Source organism: Canis lupus, chromosome 15 (genome assembly GCF_048164855.1).
Source record: "Canis lupus baileyi chromosome 15, mCanLup2.hap1, whole genome shotgun sequence".
Lineage (NCBI taxonomy): Eukaryota > Metazoa > Chordata > Mammalia > Carnivora > Canidae > Canis > Canis lupus.
In genome coordinates this window covers 60,385,026-60,410,554 of record NC_132852.1, presented here as the reverse complement: position 1 = coordinate 60,410,554, position 25,529 = coordinate 60,385,026, and the positions used below count along the sequence as shown (strand labels likewise).

Sequence of the window (25,529 nt, the reverse complement as noted above, 5' to 3'; positions counted from 1 at the left end):
CAGTTGAAGAAAATAAGTAGAGATAAGCACTTGAGGTGATGTTATGGCAGTCTAGGATTGGTTGGCGTGCAGATTGTTAAATTTGTTAACTGCTAGGAGCTTAGGTTTTGCTGCTTTTCTATATGGATCTAAAACAACTGTTATCACAAAGAAATGGTAAGGTTTCCTACTGAGGTCTGAGTTAAAAAAAAAATTCTCCTGAGATATTAAAATCCTGTGCCTGGAATGCCTGGGTGGCTCAAGAGCTGATCATCTGCCTTAGTCTCAGAGGGTGATGCTGGCATCCTGGGATTGAGTCCTGTGTCGGGCTCCCTGCAGGGAACCTGCTTCTACCTTTGCCTGCTTCACTGTCTCTCTCTTCTGTCTCTGTGAGTGTGTGTGTGTGTGTGTGTGTGTGTTTCTGTCATGGGTAAATAAATAAAATATTTAAAAAAAAAGAATTCTGTGCCTACCTCCTGACCCTGTTTTGAGTCCAAAACGTGAACTATGTGATACAGAAATCCACAGCCAAAAATTAAACTGTTTTTAGGTCAGTGATACCTCTGAGGTGTTAGATACACAGTCTATCTCTCTGTAGTAACACCACCATAGTCCAAGTCACAAGGAAAGCCCTGCTGAAGAGGAGCTCACAATCCAAATTTAGAAAACATATGAGCAAACAATCCGTGTGAGGGATGGTCAGCAGGCATAAAGAAGGGCATATTTACACAAACACTTCAGCAATAATGTCATGTAATTAAAGGCATAGAACAAAAACTTGAAATTCTGTTAAAAAGCACAAGATACTGCAGAACAGATGCCAAAACAAACAAACAACAAAACCAACACCAGAATGAAAAATATAGTCATTGAAGTAAACTCAGTGGGTAGTATACACTTCAGATTGGACACTATTTTCTTTTTTTAAGATTTATTGATTCATGAGAGACACACACAGAGAGAGAGAGAGAGAGAGAGAGAGAGAGAGAGAGAGAGACAGAGAAGCAGGCTCCATGCAGGGAGTCCAAAGTGAAATTTGATCCCGGGACCAGGACTCCGGGATCAGGCCCTGGGCCAAAGGCAGGCGCTCAACTGCTGAGCCCCCCAGGTGTCCCTGGACACCATTTTCTAATAGCAGCTTGAAAAATATGATCATTGAAATAATAATGTAATAATAATAAGATAAACTTGACATTAGATGGCACTGAAGAGAGAAAGGATGATGTGAGGGAATTATCAAGAGACAGCACAAAGAGATGAAAGAAGGAAACAATCTGTGATATTTTGATTTATATGAAATATGTATTTGGCCATTCAGATGACCAAAATATATTTCTCATTTATTTGGCCCTTGTCCACAGCTCCTGGCTCATAGCTCCCAATACCCTGGGAATTTTCTGAGCAATAAGAGCAAGGGGAGCATCCTTTGTCATAACACTTGGTCTCTTGTTCTCAGTTCCTGAAATCACCTCAGAGCCATAAAGGTTACTGAGTGTCTTATTACTTATAACAAGCCCCTTCCCACTACCACCACAACTGCGTTTATGGTAGTGAGGTGACTTGGATAGCACCTAAGGATGGGGCTGGTTGTCAGGGGCACCAACCAAGAATAAAGGGTGGGAACTTCTAGTCCCACCCCCTGACCTCTGAGGAAGGGAGAGGGGCTGGAGGTTTGAATGAATCAGCAATGGCCGACGATGTAATCAATCATGCTTACCTAATGAGGCTTCCATAAAACCCCCAAAGGATAACATTGAGAAAGCTTCTGGGTTGGTAGACACATGGCCGGTGCTGGGAGAGTGGCATGCCAGAGAGGTCATGGAAGCCCCGTGTCTCTTACCACATAACTTGCCCTGTGCATATCTTCCATCTGGCTGTTCTTGAATTATATCCTTTTATAATAAACCAGTAATCTAAGTTTCTCTGAGTTCTATGACCGGCTCTATCAAATTAATCCAACCCAAGGAAGGGGCCCTGGGAACCTCTGATTCATAGTCAGAATGACAAGTCAACCAGACTGTGACTGGTATCTGAAGTGGAGCTAGTCTTGTGGTACTGAACCCTTAACGTGTGGAATCTGAAGCTATCTCTAGGTGAGCAGTGTCAGAATTGAGTTGAAAGGTCGCATACCCAGTTGATGTTGAAGAAGTGCTTGGTGGTATGGGGAAACCACCCCCCCCACACAAACGCACACATTGGAATTTGGTGATCAAACCCATTTAATATGAAAGTAAGGTTAAGAAGACTGTAAAATAGAATTTAAGAGTGCAACATCTGAGGGGGGCACTTGATGGGCTGAGCACCGGGTGTTATGCTGTATGTTGGCAAATTGAACTCCAATAAAAAAAATTTTTAAAAAGAGTGCAACATATGTCTGATAAAAGTATAAGATGCAGAAACTAGAGAAAATAAGGAAGAGGAAATATTCAAAGTGATAATAACTGAATTTGTTCCAGAAATGATAAAACACATTAATCCTCAGAATCGGGACACATTATGAAATCTCACAGAAACAAGAAATCCACAGCTAGCTCCAACAGAGAGAAACTGTGAACATTAAGGATTAAAGAGACCTTAAACGCAGTAAGAGAGGGGCACCTGGGTGGCTCAGTGGTTGAGCATCTGCTTTTGGCTCAGGTCATGATCCCAGGGTCCTGGAATTGAGTTCTCATCAGGCTCCCCACAGGGACCCTGCTTCTCCCTCTGCTTATGTCTCTGCCTCTCTCTGTGTCTCTCATGAATAAACAAGAAAAAAAAGGCCTCCGAGTGGGGGGGGGGGCGCGAGGAGCTGGGCTAGGGCCGCGGCGAGAGCCCCCAGGACGGGAGAGCCCGGCCCGGAGGAGCAGGAGCTTCCCCAATCTTCCCGGGCAGAAAGGCGCTTGCAGGGAGGTGGAGTAGGACCCCAGGAGGGCGGGGATGCGCTCAGGCTCCCAGGGGCACCAACAGGACCTGCACCCCGGGGAGATTCCCCAATCTTCCCGGGCAGAAAGGTGCTTGCAGGGAGGTGGAGTAGGACCCCAGGAGGGCGGGGATGCGCTCAGGCTCCCAGGGGCACCAACAGGACCTGCACCAACAGGACCTGCACCCCCAGGCCCACACCCTGCGGCCGAGTTCCCTAAAGGGCTGCAGCACACACGGCTGGACCCAGGAGCACAGGGTGCTGGGGACACAGCCCAGGAACCGGCACTCCCCCCCGGGACAGGCAGAGGCCAGGAGGGCCCAGGACAGCAAGGACACTCCTGCAGCCGGTGGCCCCGAGCTGAGCAGATCAGCGGCCCCCCCCCCCCCCGCGGGAGCATCCAGGCCCTTGCAGGCTGAGAGCTCCGCAGTTACTGTGGGAGCTGACTCCAGGGCTGGAGAGCTGGCCCCGCCACTGAGGTGGTTCCTCCTGGGGCCTCAGGGGTAAACAACCCCCACTGAGCCTCACTGTGTCCTCACAGGACAAACAGGTTAAACAACCTTCACTGAGCCCTGCACCAGGCAGGACGCTGAGCAGCTCCCCCAAGTGCTCACACCTGAGAATCAGCACAGCAGACCCCTGCCCCAGAAGACCAGCTAGACCGACAGGGGGAAAAAAAATTGACCAAGCAGCACTGGAAAGGTCAAGGGAAGTCGAGGGATTTACAGTATACACAACCAGAAGATACTCCCCCTTGTTTTTTGTGTTTTGATTTCTGTTGCTTCTTCCCCCTTTTTTGCTTTTCTTCTTTTTTTTTCTTTCTTTTTCCCTTTTTTTTTTCTTTTCTTTTTCTTTTCTTCCTTATCTTCTCTCTTTTTCTCCTTTTCCCAACAACTTGTTTTTGGCCACTCTGCACTGAGCAAAATGACTAGAAGGAAAAACTCACTTCAAAAGAAAGAATCAGAAAGAGTCCTCTCTCCCACAGGGTGACAAAATCTGGACTACAATTCAGTGTCAGAAAGCCAATTCAGAAGCACTATTAAAAAGCTACTGGTAACTGTAGAAAAAAGCATAAAGGACTCAAGAGACTTCATGACTGCAGAATTTAGATCTAATCAGGCAGAAATTAAAAATCAATTAAATGAGATGCAATCCAAACTGGAGAGGTCCTAACGACGAGGGTTAATGAGGTGGAAGAACGAGTGAGTGACATAGAAGACAAGTTGATGGCAAAGAGGGAAACTGAGGAAAAAAGAGACAAACAATTAAAAGACCATGAGGATAGATTAAGGGAAATAAACGAAAGCCTGAGGAAGAAAAACCTACATTTAATTGGGGTTCCCGAGGGCACCAAAAGGGCCAGAGGGCCAGAATATGTATTTGAATAAGTCATTGCTGAAAACTTTCCTAATCTGGGAAGGGAAACAGGCATTCAGATCCAGGAAATAGATCCGCCCCCTAAAATCAGAAGGACCCACATGCAATGAATACTTGATAAGATAGTGGAAGAGAAAACACGAAAAAGAGGTGCCATTGGTTTTAGAGAAGTGGGATTATGGTCAACTCATTCTCTATCTTCCCAACGTTCAGGGTGCAGTCCTAACACGATGTTGACTGGGGCTTTCCCTGTTGTATCCACTTTCTCGAAGAGGCTCAATGAGTGCTAGACGCAAAGCAGTCCTGTGATCGTCGCCCGTCATCATGCACTGGTAGACTGCATGAAAAGACTTGAAACGGGAAAGGGAGTTTCATTACATAGGAGAGTGTGTGTTGGCTTTGTGCTAAGGCAGCCCAAGGTCCTCTTCTCCTCCCCTTCCAGCGAGGGAGAGGAATGGTACTCCTTGGTCCCTCACCCATCAAGTGGGGGAAGCTCTAAGAGAGCGAATGGTCAGAGAAGCTGGCAGAGAGAGATTTGTGCTGAAGCTGTAGCAAATGTAGGTCTCCTCTCCACCCTGGCCCCAGAATGCAGTCAGACAGGTACACCATGAGCGACTGGGAGACCTCTGTGCGTGGGAGCCCATACCAGCAGCGTGACCATCACTGTCTTTCCTGGGGAACTGGGACTCACTCCTCAGCCTGGCTCCCTGCCCACTTGCCCCTTGAATCCACCGGCAGATGTCCGGGGAAGGGGGGCGTTGGCCTGTCATTGCCCTCACTGCACACACTGTCACTCTGGGAATGTCCAAGCGGGGAGGGTGTGGGCTCTGTGTCTCGCCAGGCCTTGCCAGGAGCCGCCCGGTACCACCGCCTTCCCTCCTGTGGCTCTGCGCTGCTTCACTCATGAGGGGCACCCAGGGGGTGTCCTTCCACTGACTCTAATCTGACAGGGTAGGGGCCATCTGGTCCAAGAGCCCTCACTGGCCCTCCTGAGCACCTGCTGTGCACCCGGGTCCAGGTGCCACCAGATTGGTGAGTGCGATGCTCCCCACACCCTCTGCTCTGGGTCCCAGGTGGCGGGGAGACAGAGGGCTTTGAAGGGGGCAGATGTGGAGAAGGACTCCATTAGGGGTCCCAGTGCTCTCCCACAAAGCCCGTATCCCATCCACAGCTCTCCTTTCCTCTTTTCTCAAAGGACCCATTAGACCTTTACCCTGTCACAGGAATTGCAGACTTGTGGGGTGAGGGTCCAGCAGCCCCTCCAGCCCACAGCCCCCTCGCGGCCCTCCTGGAGAGGGAAGGCTCCCCTGCATGAGCCAGGGCTCACTCACATTTCCCACTGGTCCAGGATTCCTTCCTTCTTGCAGGAAGCTACAATGCATCGATATCCAGAGGAGGGCGGGGGGCATCACATGAATCGTCCTGTGGACCCGATCTCTCCTCATAGCTGCTGTCACCCTCTGACCTCTGACTAGTCCGGAGCCCTGGGGGGCCGTCAGCTCTGTGCGTGGGGCCATGGGCAGCTCCTGGAGAAGCTCCTGCACCTGCTGGCGCTTCCTGAATGCTTGAGGAATGAAAGGGCTCCGGCCAGGCCCATGGCCGATATCCAAGTGGGCCTGGGCGCCCCGGTGTCCCCGGGGACCCCTACTGCGAATGCCCCAGGATACAGACCCCAGATGGACTCAAAACTCCCTTTCCATGGTAAAACAGGCCAGCTCAAGACCCTGGTGACGGTGGGGAGGCGGCACAGGCTTCGTCATGGGGACAGAACGACGACTGCTGAGCACAAGCACAGCCCCTCTAGCCGACCTGTCACAGGCCAGGCCCGGGGGCTGCCCTGCGGGACCCAATTAGGCCCTGCATGACTCTACTCCAGTCGGAGGAGCAGCCCCAGGGGCCGGGAAGTTCAGGAACATTCCCCAAGACTCCCAACAAGTAGGTGGCCCATCCCACTGGGCTGTGGAGTCAGGGTGTTCACTTTGCAAACAGCAGGTCCAGCACCTCTTCAGGGGTGCCATATTCCTCCAAAACATTTAGGAATTCAAATATGGACAAGGAGTCAATGTGCAGCAAGGCAGGCACCAGTTCTTCTACCTGCTGCTCCAGCAGCTCCCTCCGGCTGGGGGTGGTTGGGCAGATCTGATTCCTTCTCAGGGCTGAGGCCCTTTCAGCCTGAGGTGGGACAGAGGAGACGTGCAGCCTGCACTGTAGCCTCCAGACCACCTGGGAGTTGGAGCGCAGACCAAAGCCCGAGCTCTCAGTGGCTGCGGGGGGCAGGGGGAAGGCAGGAGTGCCCACAGCAGGAACACGGGGCTTGACGCCTGTGGCTCTGTCACTTAGCATCTGACTCTTGGTTGTGGCTCAGGTCATGGCCTCAGCATCCTGGGAACCCGCCCCTGGCAGGCTCTGCGCTTGGGGCCGAGTGTGCTTGAGGAGTCTGTGTCTCCCTCTCCTGCTCCCTGCTCTCTGCCTGTCTGTTAAACAAACAATCCAATAAAATAATCTTAGAGGATAAATTTTCAAAAAAATTTGGATCAATACAAGGACCTAGTGAGAAAGGTGAGTGTCCCAGGTCGCTTGTCAGCTGAGTTTTGGCAGCACCTCCCTGCATTAACGGCTTCACCCTTTGTCAAATCCCAAATCTTAAAACTTCTCTGTCATATTTTTAAAAATATTTTAAAATAAAAGAGAAGCTTTGAAAATACACCAAGATAAGTTTCTTCTCACATCCAACTAAATGTTTTGATATTTTACATGTCTCCTCCCACTACATCTTTATAAAAGCAAGCAACATCGATAATCCTTCATCTCAATTGCAAATTGACTCCCTGTCAAAGCATTTTCAAAAAATACAAGAACTTTCATAGTGGTGACATAGAATATCAAATGTCAAGTTGAATTTGAGCACTATGTGCCTCGTAAGTGGAACTTCACAACAATATTCTAGGCTTGATTATTTATTAAGAGAGCTTAGAATCCCATATAAGGCTAATGTTCTGGTGATTGCCCTACAAGTCATCACTACACTAATGTCCCTTTTTGCTCCAAAGTATGCTTCAATGTGTGTCTCTGTGTGTGTGTGTGTGTGTGTGTGCGTGCGTGCATGCATATGTGTGTATGTATGTTAATATATAATTTGAAAAATATAGTCAACCCTTAATTTACTCTTCATGATGATGTTAAATTAAGTTAAAATGAAAGGAATGTGGTCTGGTCTTGACTCTTTCAATGTGTTGCTATTTCATAGTTCCTAACACTTTAATTGTACTGAAATGAGCTTCCCACATTACTTAAGAGGGCAAATATTTGGATCCGGATTACCTTAAAATTTTGCAAGATTTATAAAAGATATATAAAGCTTGTTAAAATAATTTGTAAATTATTACATTTCATAAAAATACAAATTCGAAAATAATAAAATAGGCTTGAAACTAGAAAATAGTAAAGAAACTTTTGTCTGCCTTGATACTTATAGTTAGAGAACATCAAGCCTGATATTGCTAGGACTAATAAACAGCTGGATCACCAAGCTGACTATTCCCTTTGAAAGGTTATCCTGACTTTGGAATGGCATGAGTCAGACTCTAAAGGAGAATAAGTGTCTCTGAGGACGTTCAGATATGAGCACCAAGAAGGTAATGAGCCTGGAAATCCTCTGATACACAGAAAAGTAATAAGAATTGGGGAAAATCTTAAATGAAAAAACTATGTGTATCCAACCTGAAACTATTTAAAAAGCTCTCATCTAAAGAGAGTTTATAAAGAGCCTCATTCAGTTTATGAAACAAAAATAGAAATGATGGCAGGGATTTTATGAGAAAGCACATTCTAATCAATCTAAGAAATAACGTTCTAACAGCAATGTTTTACTTTTGGAGTTAGTAGCTTATTATCCCCCAAATCAGATGAAGTTAGTGGAGTTGGCTTTCAGTGAATTTGTGCTCTTGGTGAGATGCTGGACTCAGAGAAGTATTGAGGTTCCTTCCATTTCTAGGGTTTCTTTTTTAAGTACTGATACCACAAAAAGTGTTAATGAATTTCCATGGTTCTCTCTAACTTTCAAATAAAGAACATATCAGGCTACATGATACCTACTTACTTAATATTTTATATGTGCATCTTATTTTTTTTATTAAAGTTACAGACCAGAATATGTCATCTACCTCTATGTATGGAGATATAAAGATACATTCATACACTATATCTATCTACAGACCAGTATATGTCACCTATCTCTATCTATAGATATGGTATGCAGCTATATCTATATCTACATACCTATACCTATATCTATATCTATATCTATATCTCCATACATAGAGATAGATGACATATTCTGGTCTATATCCTTAATGCCAGAAAAGCAGGATTAATTTTTCCTGATACATTTTTTGACTTTGGCAGACAATAAAGAATGACCTTAAAAAACATTAAATTTCTCAAAAAATATAATAGAGAAAAATAAAAATGGCTCATTATTCCACTTCCCAGAGATAACCACTATTAATATGTTGGTTCATATTCTTTTCCCTCTTTCTGTTGATAATAGACTAGTCAAAATATATTAGTGTCTTTTCACACACGTGGAATAATACTATTAATACTAAAACTATGTTTTTCAAAGTATTTCTTGCCTTTTCTTCCACATAGATTGATCTTCTTCTTTTGCGTGACTCTGTTGTATTCTATTCAATGAACCTAAGTTTATTTAACTGATATCCCAGTTGAATAAGGGGCTTGTTTTGAAACCTTAACTATTATAAATGATGTTGCATAATATTTATAACAATATTATCTTCACTACAAAGACTAATAAACATCTCTCAAGTACTTAGGAGGTGCCAAACTCTTTCTTACACACTTTATAGACATCATTTCATTTAATTCTCAAAGGATAGTGAAATCTAGACATGCTATGTAACTTGCCTAAGCTCACATATCTAGAAAGTAATGCCATTAGAAACGACAAATACCCCCCATTTGCCTCGACATGGATGGACCTGGAGGGCATTATGCTGAGTGAAATAAGGCAGTCGGTGAAGGACAAATATTATATGGTCTCATTCATTTGGGGAATATAAAAAAATAGTGAAAGGGAATAAAGGGGAAAGGAGAGAAAATGAGTGAGAAATATCAGAGAGGGAGACAGAACATGAGAGACTCCTAACTCCGGAAAGGAACAAGGGGAAGTGGAAGGGGAGGTAGGTGGGGGAGATGGGGTGACAGGGTGATGGGCACTGAGGGGGGCACTTGATGGGAGGAGCACTGGGTGTCATACTATATGTTGGCAAATCGAACTCCAATATATATATATATATATATATATATATATATATATATATATATATATATATATTTAAAAAAGAAAGTAACGAAATGGTAATTACAACTCAGGTCTGTCTGATTCTAGAGCTAAAGCTCAACACTCACTCAGCAAATACTTCTGTGCATACATTTTTGTATGACTTGTGTTAGTACACACATGGTCCATTTATAAACATAGTATCGCTGAGTCAAAGGTTATGCAATATTTGAAACTCAAGATGTATTTTCTCTTTTTTTTAATATATTTTTTCAATTTTTATTTATTTATGATAGTCACAGAGAGAGAGAGAGAGGCAGAGACACAGGCCGAGGGAGAAGCAGGCTCCATGCACCAGGAGCCCGATGTGGGATTCAATCCCGGGTCCCCAGGATCGCGCCCTGGGCCAAAGGCAGGCGCCAAACCGCTGCGCCACCCAGGGATCCCTCAAGATGTATTTTCAAAGTAATTTCCAAAAAGTTTTACCGATTAGCACTATTGCAGAAAATCAGAGCACTACTTTCTCCATACTCTTGCCAGCATTGTGTAGTATTTATCTTCCCCCTCCATATGATATGCAAAATAATTTGTGTTATTAGTGTTGTTTCAATTGTCATTTCTTTAATAATTTACTGTTTTAGTAATAAAATGTATATATTTAAATATCATTCTTGTCATCAGCTGTTGCATTATACCTCATATGCCTATCATCTCTGTTTTGAAGACATGGCATAAAATTCTCAAGAAAGTTTCTTTTTTGTGCATTTGTTTATGTGTGTGTGTGCAGTACATTATTCATTCTCTGTGTCACCGCATGTATCCAAATTCCTTGTTTTTCTTTTTTTTTAAAGAATTTTATTTATTTATTCATGAGAGACACACACAGAGACAGAGAGAGAGAGAGGCAGAGACACAGGCAGAGGGAGAAGCAGGCTTCCTCAGGGAGCCTGACCCAGAACTTGATCCCGGGACTCGATCCCGGGACCCCAGGATCACTCCCTGGTCCAAAGGCAGCCGCCCAACCGCTGAGCCACCCAGGGATCCCTCAGTTAAGGTTTCAGGACTTGGGCAAGGTAACTGACTAGAGAGTAGGAACACACTATTTAAAGTTGCTTTTTTTCTCATAAAAATGATGGCAGTTATGGAAAGAGAGAAGAAAAAGTTTTTGAAAACTAACGTGATATGAGTTAATACATGTATACACACATGCATATGTACGTGTTCTTTAAAAGAGTGAAGAGTTCAAGGGAAAAATAACATTAAAAGAAGAGCTGTTCAAAATTTTTCTTAAATTTTAAAAGTCCTTCAGAAAATCAAAAGTGATTAAAGATTTTGAGGTCAAGAATTCTTAGAAATTAAGAAATCAACTCACCATTTACATTTCTTTTAGAGTCCCTCTATAGGAGCACCTGAGTGGCTCATGGGTGACCATCTGCTTTTGGCTCAGGTCATGATCCTGTGATCCCAGGACCTGGGATCGAGTTCTGGATGGGCCTCCCCATAGGGAGCCTGCTTATCCCTCTGCCTGTGTCTCTGCCTCTCTCTCTGTCTCATGAATAAATAAACGAAGTCTTTAAAAAAATAAAAATAAAAAAATAAATTCCCTCTATACACTCCAACAAGTGCATATCACATTGCAGAAAAATGCACCGGAGTCCACCAAATGCTACCAAGTCTAGGAAGTAGTCAGGGTTAACATTTATTCCAAGTGGAAAAACGTGGCACTCAGCTACATCTAATGGCATGAAGATCAACTAAGGCACACAAAAGCACTTGTTTTTTGTAATATATTCAAAGGTACAGCCATTTGCTGTGCTTAGCATTCTCAAGACGATAGTTTTGTCAATGGTAATAAGAGTAAGTATGATTATGTTATAGAATTATCATCAATAAAAACAAAAGTGTCATAAGTGGTGTCCTTAAGGTTGGAACCAATTAGCAGCACCTGTAATCATTCTCCTTAATTATTCTCATTTTCTTAGAGGAGAAGAGAGGAGAACTTAATGTGTATCAGGTTAAGTGTTTCCTCCCTAAAGTTAAATACTCTTTTCTATAATAATCTCTAATGAATGCATGTTTGATATTTTATACTTCTTTTCTTTTGCATGAGCAGACCTACTGACATTTTTCACCTTGTTCAAGCAAAAATGAAAAAGAATGCTAAGTAATTACAATGTGGAAGTAGCCTTTTTCTTTTTCTGAGTGTTACTTGGAAGAATGCATCTTGCTACAAAGCCAGTATTTTTTCTTCAATTAATATAAATAAGAAATGGGACAGATTAAGGGATTGGGTATGTGGTTTATCTCTGGTCTGTAATTTGTTTAAAAAGCAACTCCTATTTCTTTTCTAACCTGTTCATTTCTCTCCTCTACATAGCTTAAAAAAGAAAAAAAGACCACCTACATCCACACAATATCATGTCCCCCAAAGCCAAACTTAAAAAAAAGGAAGCATCAGTAAAATATTTATTTAACTTTTCTGCTCTAACAGGCAAATGTAACACAAAAGGCAACAAAATCTACATTATGATTTCATGATTATTAATTTGAATATGAATGGAAATGCCGGATTCCAAAGCTCGATTGAACTGCAAAAGTAATATACTGTGCTGTAAGTCATTTTTTTTCCTAATTATATGGTGAAATCATTAAAAAATAATGATTAAGTTCACTCAAAATGACATTGGAAAGCTTGTAGAAATATAAAAGCAGAATCTTTACATATATGTGCGTGTGAATATATATATATATATATATTTCATTTTTTTATCATGGTTCATACTGCAAAGATTTTAAGGAGATTGACTTTTATCTTAGAATTCCTATCGATAAGGAGGATAACTACGTAAAAACAAACAAATTGACCAATCTATCAATGGAATACTACAAATTAATTTCATTATTGGTTATGTACACTGTATTATGAACTTGTTTTCTCAATTGCAGAAATGTCTCCTTTACAATGAGCATTGTTTATTTGAGAAAAGAGAGATTAGACAATCTACAGGTAGAAAAAAACTGAGTGAGAAAAAATTTATTTTATTTTTTATATATCTGATTTATTTATTTATTATTTATTTCAGAGAGAGAGAGAGAGAGCATGAGCGATGGGAGCCATACCACCCTGAACATGCCCAATCTCATCTGATCTTGGAAGCTAAACAGGGTTCGGGCCTGGTTATAGTACTTGGATGGGAGACACATATATCAAAATACCACATTGTAGGGACGCCTGGGTGGGCAGCTGCCTTCGACTCAGGTCATGACCCCGGGATCCCAAGATCGAATCCTGTATTGGGCTCCTGGAGGAGCCTGCTTCTCCCTCTGCCTGGGTCTCTGCCTCTCTCTCTCTGTGTGTGTCTCTCATGAATGAATAAATAAATCTTAAAAAAAAAAAAAACAAAAAACCCAAATACCACATTATTCATCATCAATCTAAATGATTTTTATTTTTCAATTATACCGCAGTTAACTTAGAAACAAAATGAATGAATGAATGAATGAATGAATGAATGTTATATGACAATGCACATAAGTACTATAGTGGGTGCCCGTATCACACCTTCCTATAATGCTCTATACAAGAAGATGAAACACAGCTTATAACCTTTAACTCAAGAATTTTTTTTTTAAATATCTTCTCAGAAACTATAAATACAATATGTCCAAAGTTTTACCAACATAGCTGATTAAAGTTGTATTATGTGTCTGTAGATGTAGGTGAAAATAAATATATATTCTCTCTCTCTCTGAATATACGCATATGCACATGCAGTAAATACTATAAACTATATTATATTTAATGAAACCATACAATAATTAAAAATTTCCTATACAAAAGAATTTAATGATATGGAGGATGTTCATATTATTATCAAATGAGAAAAAGAGATCATGGAAGAATGTTCCAAAATAGCCCATTTCTATAAAAAATTAAGTTCCATGATGTACATGCCCTTGTCATCAGTGAAGATTAGTAGCGATTCATTAGAAGAGTTTTTACATCCTTTCTTTAGAATTATCTGTATTTTCTCAATCAGTCCCTTGCCACATAAGATGATTTCAGCCCATATTAATCAGAAATGTGGCTTCAGTGAAGAGAGACACAACTTGCTGTGACAGTGACAGGTACAAAGTAAAGTCAGTAGGATGCTGGTGGCATGAAAAAAGAAGGATCAGTGTAGGGTGGAGTTCCTGAAGGAAGGAAAGCTTCTCACTGTACATAAGATGAAAAACAGGTAGATCACCCATAAAGAATTATGGTGTTTTTTTTTTCCCCCAGCTGGAAAGTTCTTTCCAGGAGCTTCAGTACAGCTTACAGATAAGGAAAACATTTAGTAGCCGAGCAAAGACAAGTAGCAAAGTCCTTGGTTTCTTTTTAGGAAAAAGCAAATTCCTATATTAGTATAAAATGTTTGACTTTGTTTTCATTAATCGTCCTTCAAAAACATGGTACACATCTATTAAGCTAGGGCTATTCTTACGTTCAGTAAGAGGTTGTTTGGCACATGCTAGAGTCATAAATGTTTCCTGGAAACAATTGACCCAGCGTTTAAAGTGTTCGCTGAGGTAATAAATAATGTTGAAATATGAAATTACTTCCTTCTACATTAAGAATGAGCTTCCTCATTAAAACTATTTAAAAGACCTTCATCTTGCAATAGCTCTAGTAATAGCCTTAGTTTGAGCTTTAAGTAGGAAATCCCACCTCCAACCTCTGCCTACACTGCCAAAAAAACAAAAACAAACAAACAAACAAATTCGGAAGCAAAAGCAACAATTTAGGCTGCCAGCTGCTTTGGGAAGCCCTCTGTAAAGGCACATTTCAAGTAGAAAAATGGTCATTTTATTTATTTTATTTTAGGATTTTACTTATTTGAGAGACAGAGCATGAGCGGGGGGAGGGGCAGAGAGAGAGAGGAGAGGGAGAAGGAGACTCCCCACTGAGTGTGACCTGGCACAGGGCTCTATCCCAGGACCCTGAGATCATGACCTGAGCAGAAGCCAGATGTTTAATCAGCTGAGTCACCCAGGCTCCATAACAATGGTCATTTTAAAGAAGCCCCTTACATAGCCTAATACTTAATATAAATTGTTCCTAAGATACAAAATGATAAACTCCCAGCATTTGATCTGTCATCACACCTGTGATTCACCAAGTTTGTGAAAATATACCCATTTTACCCACCCCCTATGCCCCAACCAGCATAAAGGGAGAGAGAGCTTGAGGTCGTGATCTACACTAATCCTCGAGCAGTAGCTGACAAGTTGGGCCACTGGTAAGGGACTTAAAAGAACCCAATTGAAAAGTTGATGACAAGAAGTTCTGATGAAGTATAGGAGTGGTCCCCTTCGAAAGAGCATAAACTATGGATATTCATGTCCCATTTAATCTTCCAGAGAAGGCTGACGCTGCAGAGGGACCTCAATAATCAGACGCACAAAATTACCTATTCTATAGCTATTAGTCTTCATTTTCATTAATCCAAGTGGTTTCTCAATGGGAAAGTTACTAGTAGGCCAGGATAACACAGGGGGCCAGGTTTGACAACATGAAATTCTCTTCACACACACACCAAAAATCCTCTTTACAGTTGATACAGTTATGGCCAACCAGTGTGCTGACGGCAGAAGACAACACAAAGCCATTCATAGGGCACCTTCTGTCTAACTGGTATGACATTGTTTCTACTTGACTCCTTTTATCACGATGGGAAAATATGTTTTCTTGCAGGAAGAGACATATATGGAATCTTCCTTCTTTGGTCACAATTCTGTCAGCATCATGACCTGTATGTAGGCTTACAAAATCCTTATTTTCTTTGGATCTGACATAATCTTACCTCAGACAAAGGGAAGTAGTTTGCAACAAAAGAAATGTGTCCATGAGCTCACCCCAAAATCCACTGGTCTCAACATCTACAAGTAGCAGATCTGATAGAATGGAATAATCTGCTAAAGACTGCTGTAGCATCTTTCGAGAGACAAAATCTTGTGGATTTGGGATGGCCTCCCACCAGATGTTACAGACCTTACACCATTATCCAACACATGCCATCTCTCCTGCTGTCAAAATGCACAAATCCAGAAACTGAGGAAGGTAGTGAGAGTAGCTTCTTTCAGCAAATAGGTAGAAGTGCCCTAGTTTACACAGAAGAAATGCTTCCCCTAGACAACACAATCTCTGTTAAATTGGAAAGTAAGTATGCCCTCAGGCCATTGTATACTCCTCGAGCTCTTAAACTTACTGGCAGAGAAAGGGACTACAACCATGGTTGAGGTGATTGATGTTATTTAACAATAGGAAATCAGGTTGCTGCCGCACAATGGAAGCAAGAACCATTTCTAGAACCTAGAGGTTTCTCTGGATTGCCTCACTTCTATAAAAGGTCAGGTAACAGAATAATGAAGCAATCCAATCAAGGCAGAAGCAATCAAAGGCTTATACCACAAGATCATATCGCCAGATAAAGAATACTATAGCCCAGTCACTGACAGAGCTTGGAATACACATTGAGTGGATGTAGCTAGAAGAATATATAATTGCCATTTAAGGTCATATGAGAGGTTACACAAGTTATGGGACTATGGCAGCTATATTTTATGTTGAGAATTTCTTCTCTCACTTTTCCCCCTAGATTATTTTACATAAAGCTGGCATACTGAGGTTTGCCAACATTATAGATTTTATGTGGGAATATGACTAAACTGACATCAAGTCATAAGGTTATGGTAGGTGATGGGATTCATGTATCCCTTGTATTAGAGACACCTTTTTTTCATCTGGAAAAGAAAAGATGCCAAGAATAAAGAGGAGTGGAATGCAGCAGGAAATTTTCAATTTTTTCTTGCATATCCACACTCCACTTTCTTTCTCAAACTATGCCCAAGGAGGCTGTCCTGTATGGACTACATCTGTGCACGTCCTTCTCTGGCTTCAGATTGGATCCGGCCAAGGGGAGGGACCAGGAAGAGTTTGGAGGGTGGCAAAAAGTAAAGTCAAGATATCTACTCCCTTGGTTCTTCCTTGGAGAGTAGACATCATCTGTCCCCAAACCAAAGGCCACAGTCTCTGTCAGGTGACCCTCTGCAAAAAGGTATTTTTTATGAGCTCATATAATTGCCTTCTCCCTTTCCGTTTAAGATTTAGGAATAGTGATGACTTAACCGCTGATTACTAGCCCAGTGTACAACCAACCATTCCTTGTTTTATCTAAACTCTATTGACTCCTGTATAAGTAGTTCTCGTATTATATTTTCCTTGGCTACCTCCTGAAGTGTACATCTGTTTCCTGCTGATACAAATTTTTAGAAATGTAAGTGAGAACCATAGCAGAACCACTTACATGATAAAGCTGATAGTTAAACCACTCTAATAAGCACTTAACCCAACATTTTCTCTATATTCAATTTTACTTTTCAGTTAAACTCCCTAACATGCTTCCCTAAAAGTCTTCAACATTTTTTGGTGTCATATTCTTCAACCAGTTAAAAAATATATGACGATATATCTGTAATATATTATGATTCTCTGTTCATGATTAATAAAGGTATTACAGGAAACCAAAAGTAGAAAACTAAAAGATTAATAAAATAATTCTAATACTCTCTTATTCTACCCCAGTAATGTAACTTATGCATCCTTGAGGTGGATATAGTACATTCTGGAAACCATTGTCAATAAATAAATCATAGCATGCATTTCTTCTTGCTGTCAAAAATGGTTGTTCGTTGACATTGTTGGTTGATTGGCTGTTATACAGATACTACTTCATTTTGGTATTCACCTCACAGTGCTGTACATGGGGTTGACTCTCCTACTGATTATTCTTAATGGTATAATATCAAGAAAAAGGAAAAGTTAATGGATAGGATTTCTTAGGTCAAAAATACGGATTAGGTTCAAGTGGTAGATGTGCATTGTGATCATAACATTGTCACATTTCATGGAAAAAGGTATGTTAATCTTTGTATTTATTCATAGTTATTATAAATTTTATTGCTTAACTTTAACTTAACTGAATTTGAATTTTCTACTACCTTTGGGCAATAATAAAAGCAACCAGGAAATTAATAATGTGCTTCAATAAAGGAAGATTTCATATTAATAGTCAAAAAATAAATTGAATGTTAGCTGAATAGTATAAATGTCATTAAAATTTCAGAAATCCATATACACACACACCTTTTTCCTTTTTAATAAGGACAACTTATTAACTCAGTTGTCCTGCTTATCAACTCAGAAACTCAACCATTTAAAATACCCAAGACCTAAGTCAATACTCACTTAGTAAACATTTACCGTCTGTGCCAAATATACATGATAATTCTAATATTTAAAAGTCATAGAAATCAAGATGCTCAACTTTTAGCAAGGTACCTGTCTAAATGAACATAATCTTTCTTAAAATTCATCAGAACTACATGAAATATTGTCAAGTAGACCCTGGCTTTTATTATCTAAGCCTTGTTTTTATTTGTTTTGTTTTTTAAAGGGACTTTTGGTTACATCATAAGGTTAAAGGCATATTGTGGATACTTACTCACCTAGACGAGCTACAGATTAAATTAGTGTGAACCTATGTAAAATAACAGTCTCTCGAGTCTGAGGATAAGCAATGCTTTCTTTCTTCTTCTTTACAGTTTCCTCTTAAAATCCTTAACATTCTACCTGTTTATATAATAAGTATATATATGCACATATATACACAGATGTATGCTTATGCTTACGCAAAAAAATTGTATAAACACACACGTAGACATGCCAATATATAGACTTTTTGTGGAATATTTAAAATATCTTTAAAAAATAAAAATAAAATATCTATTGATACTAGTATTTTCTTTCGTATTTGATGATTTCATCTTCACCTTTTTATAACTACATATGAAACAGTTTAATTTTCATGAAGTATGCATTGCTAATTTAAATTGTGTACTACATAAACCTATCACAATAGGTTAAATTTATTGATATTGAGATTATGCACTTAAATTTGATTTTCCAGATAACTATGAACCCTTTGAGGTATTTTTTAAAATTTATTTTAACCTGAAGAAAAAAGTAGTTTACTCTGACATAGTTCACTGCCAATGTTTAGGAATAAATCTGTTTTTCTATAGGAATAATTACTAGTAGTCAGTTTAGGAACTGGATCTAAAATCTCTTTATATTAGGGGTTTTGTCATCCAATAGGTAATTCCATTGAAATTTATGGTTGATAGCTCTTTATTCATGCTACTGGGAAGGGACAACTAATTTAATATCTATCATTATATTCTTATATTTTCACAGTTATTTTATATTTACTCTTCTGTATCACTGAACTAATATAAGAGGAGTGTTCTTTTAGAAGTGGCCTTTAAGACTGCTTATTGATAAAATTTTAGTTCATCTTCCATTACAGCATAGCAAAAGCATTTCACTTTTTAGAGATTTCACATTTCACTCATAGACATTGTTTCCTTCAGCTCCGTTTCTTCACTCTGGCCCCGTTTTTCCAATGTACTGTCCTATTTCATGCACTCTCCAATGAGAGATCAGTTGGGTGAAAAGACTGACTCTGGACAGGTAATATGCGTGGCCATATTAACTTGCATTCATCAAGACCCACACCCCTGCATCTCTTCTAAAATTATAGACTCACAACATATCAAGATTGGGAATTCAGTTTTGCCTGAATGCACAAGACTTTGAATAGAGAATTGCTTAGACCCAGAGTATCTCTCTTTGCATTAGCTGTTTACAAAATCAAGTTGAGTTCAGTGTGCAAGTCAATCTTGCAAATCAGCCATGGTCTCACCAATAGTTCATGATAACCTAAAGCGTAAGAATATGTGTCTCAGGAAAAACAGACTAATGGGAGAATAGAAAAGATAGAACAATGCTGTAAAGTTCCTTTTCATAGGAAGTATCACAGGAAAGTAAACAGAATCACATGATAGTAGCAACTTGCTCTAGTCCCTTGCCAACTAACTGACATAATTGGCTCACTCACTGAAGAGCAGTCAGGGATGCTCAGCTTGAGGTGTTGAAGAAGGTACATTATCTCTTTTGTAATGAAGCATCTGGGGCCATTATGTAAAGCCATTCTGCTCATGTAAAAAGGTGTTCCTAAGACTTTAAAGCAAGCTGTATATGGACGTCCAAGGCAGAATTAAAAGTTTAGTTTTCATGATAATCATTTTGTGAACTTCCATTCATATTGGTCATCTCTTAACCATATAGACTAGCAAAAAGGAAGGGAGGAAGATGAAACCAAATTTTGTCAAGTTTAACTGTGCAAGGTTCAGTGTGATACGTTCCTCATAGAGAAGAAGTAAGGAATTCCCTGATCAACAAAAACTTGTTTCCTTAGAGTTTTTCCATTTCCTCCCATTTTTTCCCTCAGCTAATGTAAATTATTGCCATCTTCTTTTAGTCCTATCAGATGCCTTTGACTTATCACCAAGGCCCTTTGTAGCCTTTTTTCCTACCTGCAAATTATCTACTTCATGCAGATTTCATTTTTCAAGTTTGGGACAGTAGTTCATGAAACAATTTCAAATTCTATTCCCATGTGCATTACATGTTGAGCTGTAGATGTTCACATGTAATGGAATGTTTAATTTTCATAAGTGTTGGACATGCGGGAATTGTACCTTCATGTCCATGCTGATTCAATTCCACAAGCATCTATTGACTTCTCTATGCCAGACTCTATTTGGGATACTTGGCCTATATCAGTGAACAAGAGAGAAAAACATTCTTACTCTAGTGCTTCTTACATCTTATAATATACATTCTCTGGTTCTGCTCTGCCCACCAAAAGTTTCCATTTCCTTCCATGTTATTCATTCTTATAAGTACTACTAGAAAGTTTCCAATGAAAACTTGTGCTAATGTCCAATAAAAACAATAAAAAAAGCAAACAACTAGTACTTAAATTGTGTTCATGTGTTATGCACTGTTCTAAATTTGTTACATATATTAAGTCATTTAATCTGCATAACAAGTATACGGGGTGCACACTGTTTATTATCATCATCCATACTATTGAATATATCAGTAGTCATTTCTCCTGAGTAAATACCTAGAAAGTAATTGCTGGATGGTATGGGAAGTATATTTTTAAATTCATAAGAGATTGCAAATTTTCCTCTAAATCACATTCCTATCATCAATGCCTGACAGACCCAGTTGCTCTCAATCTGTGCACTGCTAGATATTGTCATCCATTCTGATTTGGTCCTAAAGATGATATGTAGTAATATCTCATTATAGCCTTTTTTGAAGGATAACAATATTTTATTTAATAGTTTTCTAAACATTTATACCTTGTAACTATTTAAACATAGGGGATAGTACCTACCCTTCCTATCTTGATCTCCATCTGACAAATGTTTGGAGGCGAGCCTGTGCTGAGGCATTGTAGGGCAATAACAGGCAAACAAAACACAACACCCAAGACTGGGACAAAGTAAAAAGTACGACATTTAAGTAATTGGGATAACAGAAGGAGAAGAATGGGAAATGAGCAGATGAAATATTTGAAGACACAATGATTTATTTCCTCAAATCACAGATCCCAGGAGCTCAGAAAACACAAGTGGGATAAATATCAAAAGCACACACCTAGGCAATTCATATTGAAAGTGCAGAAAACAAAAGACAAATAGAAACCTTTAAGGCAGCCAGAGGGGAGGAACCTTACCTGCAAAGGAATGACAATAATTAGAGCCAGCTGGTCATCAGAATCTATGCAAAGAGAAGAGAGAGCAGTCAAACTATGAAAGTATGAAAAAGAAAAAAAACTACCTGTGTAGAATTCTACATCAGATGAAACTGTTCAATTAATGAAATAAGCATTTTCTTAAAAATTAAGAAAAATTTATTGTTTGCAGACTGTACTATAAGGCATTTTGAAAGTTCTTTTAAAGGAGCAAGATAACATGTCAAAACCTTGGATTTACATAAAGAAATAAAGTGTACCGGACAAAAAATGCAAGAAAAGATCTGTTGTTATGAGTAAGGACCAAGAGAAATAGATGGGACATCCTTAGAAACTTCTGAGATAAAAAATAGATTAGAAATGGGAGCATGATTAACTGACACATGGAAATACATAGGTCAGCATCTATACTGTCAACCTAGAGAAGGAATTCCTGCTGTGTTAACAGAGTTTATTTCTTTTTTTAAAAAGATGTATTTGTGTGTGTGAGAGAGAGAACGTTAGCAGGCAGTGGGGAGGGGGGCAGTGGAAGGGACTCCTCAAGCAGACTCCGTGCTGAGCGTGGAGCCCGACCCTGGCTTCATATCACACCCCATGAGATGATGACCTGAGGCACCCAGGCAGCCCATGGTGTGTTTCTGTAAAGTCCACTCTAGAATGGTGTCGGGGATTGAAAGTAACTGTTTCCCTGTTACTGCCCTACAATGCCTCAGCACAGGCTCGCCTCCAAACATTTGTCTGATGGGGATCAAGATGGGAAGGGTAGGTACTATCTCCTATGTCTAAATATTTACAAGGTATAAATGTATAGAAAACTATTAAATAAAATATTGTTATCCTTCAAAAAAGCCTATAATGAGATATTACTACATATCATCTTTAGGACCAAATCAGAATGGATGACAATATGTAGCAGTGCACAGATGGAGAGCAACTGGGTCTGTCAGGCATTGATGGTAGGAATGTGATTTATACTTTTGTATCCTTGCGCTTCCGTTTGGGTAATTATTGCTACCCTATGTTCAAGTTTGCTATTTCTTTCCCTGGCTATGTTAAATCAGCTATGAGCACATTGAGTACATTCTCTCTCCTACTGCTCTCTATTAAAATAAATCAAAAAATCTTTTAAAAAATAAAAATAAAATCAGTTGACCAATACCTGTTTATCTAAAACAGTAATAATGATGTTACTAGCTGATATAGCATATAGCCAAGTGAAATGAATGAAAGAATTTTCCTAAGGCTTACGATGGACGAATTGGTAATACTCTATTAAAAGATACCTGTACTCTATGTGAAGTGGTATAGCATCATTTCAAAGTATACTTAGATTAGTTTAAACTGTATGTATGACTAGAAATATCAACACCTCTCTTTCAAGAACTGGTTGACCTAGCAGGCTGAAAATCAGTAAGGATATAGATGAGCTGAACCTGAAATCGGTAGAATATAGAACCCTATGAATCAACTTGATCTAACCGACATTGACAGTAGGTGGCGAATACTCCTAATGAGAGAAAAATACACAGCCTTTGCAAGCTCACTCGGCGGACTCCACAAGATACCATATTCAGAGACACCACAGATCACAGCATAAAAAAATTAAGATAATAAAAAACATACAAGTATGTTTTCAGACCACAATGTAACAAAACTAAAAACCAATGTGTATGAAACCTATATGTGGAAAATTATAAAACTTGGATGAGACAAATTGGATGTAAAAGAATAGGAAATATTCTATTTTTATGGATTCATAGACTCAATACTGGTAAAATACCAATTATTCCCAACTTGATCTATAAGTTCAAAACAAATGCAATGAAAATCTCAAATACTATACATTCCACATTCACAATCTTTTCTATTTATCTACTCCTTTCCAATTGTATAGCTTACTCACTTTGTTTGACGATCTAGTCAGCAGGCAATTAGTGATTGTCTCCTACTAGACGTGCACACCTTGGAAAGGAAACGATGAAATTCATTAGAGGTAGCTCTCCTGAAGGAGGAGGTGGCTACACTTTGCCACCTCTTAGATGCATCATTTATCATACTTTTATGGTCAGGATCACCTGCTCCTTTAGGATCAAGCGGCAGACCTGCCACATTAGTTGTATGCACTGAAGAGGAAAATGAGGAATGCGTGGGCTTCAGGGACTAGCAGAGGCTCCACCGGTTACCTTGGTTTGTCAGCTCTGGTTTCCTTACCCCATCAATTAACCAAGAGTGCCCCAACCAATTTTCATATATTCATTCTAGAGCTGGTTATACAATACGGCAGCCACTAGCCAGATGTGGTTGTTTTAATTTAAATTCATTGAAATAAAATAAAAATTTAGTTCCTCAGTTGCAACAGCCACACTTCCAGGACTCAAGATTCACATGGGGCTAATGGCCACTGCATTGGACAGTGAGAATTTTACAACATATCCATCACAGCAAAGAGTTTTGTAAAACAGTACTGACTAGATTCTCTATACTAACCCAAACAGACTTTTATGATCCTATCCAATTCTCTTATAAATGTCAAGAAAAAAAACACCTATTTTTGCTAAGATCCTTAAATCTTTTCTTAACAAAAATGTAATTCTGAAGAAATTTTCAGAGCCTAATACTTATTGCATTAGCCATATTTAATGAAGACTAGGAGTACTGCATTATGTGAGAAGGAAGAGTCTTCATGGAATGAGTACTAAAGGCTCAAATATCAGAATATTTCTGGAGATAGTTCAGTAATTTTATAATGTTACTGTACAGTGTACATTATCTTTCATGTTAGGTTTATCAAGATTAATACAGAAACAAGCATTTTCTTAATTCTGATTTATTTATTAAGTTTTCCTTTAACTAGAATCAGTTGCTGGATAGAAAATTAACTTTTCTTCCCTCCTACCATCATAGCACATCATTCACCTATAACAGTATTTCTCTTATTTAGTGTCATCCCAAAGGTTTTGTGTTATCGTTTGGTGTTGTTTATGTGTTCATCTGGCCCACTAGTTTCTGAACTTTGGGAAAATGCTTTAGGAGAATACCAAAACCTATACCAAGTTTCCCCATAAAGCCTAGTATATAATGCTTTGAAGCTCTTCACCACTTAAACCTTCACTGAAATAATAACTGATCATTAATTTGAAAATATGTGTAACATGGCAATTTCCTGTGAAAATCAGGACTTCTTAGAGTGACAAGAAACACAAGACATGATCTGTGTGTGTTCTAAGGCTTAAAAAAAGATTTACTTATTAATTTACATATTTATTTCCTTATGTATTTATTTTGAATAGATACGGGATATGCTCTTCCCAAATATCCCACGTCACATTTGGTAGGTCTGCTTGATTCTCTCAATCAGTTAACCATTTGGTTCTCATACTGAGTAACCTGTGTCTTACAATTTAATCTTTATCTTTAAGAAAAGTACTACTTTAGCCTGCTGCCACTAACATCTTTTCAATTTTCCATTTTTTTTAGAATTTATGTAGGAAATAAGGTTGCAATTTATTGGTATTCCTCACAGTCCTTGTCAGCAAGGACTTGATATCTATGCTATTAATTTTGGATTTATCGTGGAGGCGATAAGAAGTTATAATAGCATTTGAGCTACATGGTGTAAGTATAGTATTTTATAACTAATCAGTAGTAGGAAAGGGAATGGTTGTTTATGATTAAAATGAGAAGCAAAAATATCACTTGAGAAAATTTATGAGATGACATTTCTGTGTGCACAAGTCTCTTAGTCTCTGTATATGCAAGAGATGAGAAGGCTTTGAGAGCCATTTCAGTGTTGAGACTTTTTCTCTTGTAATTTTTAACTAAGATTGAGATTACTATAAACCGTTTCAATAGTCACTGCCCATAACCAGTTGTAAAGACGACATACTTCTTATGAACCACCTCTGATTCACAAAAAGAGTATTTGTCTCTTTTCTCCACCCTACCAATTATGCTAGCTTTATATGTTCCAGAACCAGAAGCCAGAAGTGAAGGAACAGAGTTAGGGGACTGAGGTTTAGAGGGATGAAAAACACTCCCCAGAACCTGTGATTTTATTTTATTTGAATATGTTACATAAATTCCACCGGAAGGCTTAAAATTCTATTTTGAGATCTGCCCTACGACCCAGCAATTGCACTGCTGGGGATTTACCCCGAAGATACACATGCAGCGAAACGCCGGGACACCTGCACCCCGATGTTTCTAGCAGCAATGTCCACAATAGCCACACTGTGGAAGGGGCCTCGGTGTCCATCGAAAG

The 25,529-nt window shown here is 39.5% G+C and overlaps 1 long non-coding RNA gene across 23 annotated transcripts in view; it reads right to left on the bottom strand.

Moving 5' to 3' along the window:
• Positions 1-25,529, bottom strand: part of LOC140605336 (uncharacterized) — a 34,461-nt gene that overhangs the window by 6,854 nt on the left and 2,078 nt on the right. For 6 of the 23 annotated variants that reach the window (XR_012008062.1, XR_012008060.1, XR_012008059.1 and 3 more), the window contains exons 2-3: positions 23,172-23,230; positions 21,251-21,294 (exon numbers count right to left, since the gene is read on the bottom strand). This is a non-coding gene — a long non-coding RNA (uncharacterized lncRNA). Of the gene's footprint in view, positions 1-5,586; positions 6,730-20,198; positions 20,275-21,250; positions 21,295-23,171; positions 23,231-25,529 lie in introns of all 23 variants that reach the window. The other 17 variants (XR_012008056.1, XR_012008054.1, XR_012008052.1 and 14 more) reach the window with 8 other exon arrangements.